Raw genomic sequence first — 1,243 nt, forward strand, 5'->3', positions numbered from 1 at the left:
ACTTCCATCCATCCCAATAGCTCTACCAGATCTTATGCAAGTAGCTTAATTTGCCTCTTATTCATTAATTATCTGTTCCTGGGTTACTTACAGCAACGGGAAGCTGAGTAATATTGGGGCAATCATTTGGGCATAAGGCGTACAGAAAGAGCTAAGAGAGAAATGCTTGGCAGATCGAATGGGGTCTTTGAGAGCTTATTTCCACGTGGAGACTTGCCTATTGCTGTTATACAATAGCATAATTGACTGTTGTCTGAAGTCTGAAAAGGCAGAATGATGGAGCAATGCTAGCTAGATACATCACAGATAACTAACAAATAGCACACTTAAATACTGGAAGGCAATGAGATTAGCAATAGCATCTGATCCTGCCCCTAGAGGCATTGCTGTTATGGCTGCTGTATCACATGTGTATCAGTAGGTGGCAGAGACGAGACAGGCTGTGTCTATGCTCAAGTGTTCTGACCTGGGATACCCCCGGAAAAAGGCAAGCCTAAGACAACCACCAGTCTGGTGTCTGGGGCCCAGGACAGGAAGCTAGCGTGAGACAACTACCAGTCTGGCACTTTGCAGGCTTGGATAAGCTCCCAAGGTAGGGAACGAGCCAGAGACTAGAAGACCCCCACCTGAACTGCTGGCCCAAGGCAGTTCAGAGTGAGCCCAAGATAGAAGAGCCTTGCATGGGGCCATGCAAGTGGGGCAGGGATATGAGTGAGCCCAAGGTAGCCACCAGACCAGCATCATGGGGCTGGGTCAGAAACCTAGTCTGAGTTGACCACCAGGCTGGTGCCTCAAAAGCCTGGGGGTGAGGGACACAGGTCGTGCCCAAGATGACCCCTCCTTGGGTGCCATAATGCAGAAGAGGGAGGAGCACTCCTGAGATAGGCAGGGGCAAGATGGGCTGCCAGATGCCTGCTCCAGGGAGGCTTGCTCTCTGGAGTGGGCGAGGATGAGGATGAAGGGATTCAGCTCCATGTGCCTCTCCCAGGGACTTCCTTCATCTTGGTTCTTGATGGGGCTCTGAGAACCCAAGCACCGCTAAGAGGAGCAAAAACATGGTGGAGAAGTGGGAGAGGAAGAGAAACAGAAGGATGTAGGCACAATGAAGAGAGGAATGAGAGCAGGGGGCTGGCCCTGTCCCTTGCCTGCTGCAGCACTGGGGAGAGCAGGCCCTGTACCTCACCTGGGTAGCACAGTAGAGCTGGCCCTGATGGTGTGGTGTGAGTGAGCCAGCCTTGAGGGT

General features: G+C 52.1%; 1 non-coding gene across 1 annotated transcript; it reads left to right on the top strand.

The window, feature by feature from the left end:
* The first annotated feature begins 367 nt into the window (after window positions 1-367).
* On the top strand, window positions 368-501 carry LOC115032239 (small nucleolar RNA SNORA17). The gene has a single exon (XR_003837893.1). It is a non-coding gene; the product is annotated as a small nucleolar RNA SNORA17 (small nucleolar RNA).
* Window positions 502-1,243: the final 742 nt, after the last annotated feature.

The sequence above is a fragment of the Mus caroli genome, unplaced genomic scaffold (genome assembly GCF_978045245.1).
Source record: "Mus caroli unplaced genomic scaffold, Mus_caroli_1 scaffold_9, whole genome shotgun sequence".
In the NCBI taxonomy this organism is placed as follows: domain Eukaryota; kingdom Metazoa; phylum Chordata; class Mammalia; order Rodentia; family Muridae; genus Mus; species Mus caroli.